The sequence below is a fragment of the Arachis duranensis genome, chromosome 1, assembly GCF_000817695.3.
Source record: "Arachis duranensis cultivar V14167 chromosome 1, aradu.V14167.gnm2.J7QH, whole genome shotgun sequence".
Classification (NCBI taxonomy): domain Eukaryota; kingdom Viridiplantae; phylum Streptophyta; class Magnoliopsida; order Fabales; family Fabaceae; genus Arachis; species Arachis duranensis.
In genome coordinates, this window is record NC_029772.3 from 39,318,355 (window position 1) to 39,318,596 (window position 242).

The 242-nt window shown below is 24.8% G+C and overlaps 1 protein-coding gene across 1 annotated transcript in view; it reads left to right on the forward strand.

Annotated features, from left to right (window-relative positions):
* LOC107486717 (protein NRT1/ PTR FAMILY 6.3) overlaps nucleotides 1-242 on the forward strand; it is a gene marked incomplete in the record, with an annotated part of 8,741 nt that overhangs the window by 1,913 nt on the left and 6,586 nt on the right.

Sequence of the window (242 nt, forward strand, 5' to 3'; positions counted from 1 at the left end):
TAGCATCAATCATACTTGAAATTAAATTTGAGACATCAATGCATCAAGCTAACACTAGAAATAGTCAAACAGCGGGAGGAAAAAAGTAACCAGACAGATAAGGAATTAAATATCTTCTCTACCTTAAAAGGAAAAAAGCAACTTCATAATTTTTTTTTCAGATATTCTAATAAATTTTAGGAAGAATATTACGACATTAACATTTTTAGTTTAAAAAAAAAAAGAAAATTAATTAGTATTAA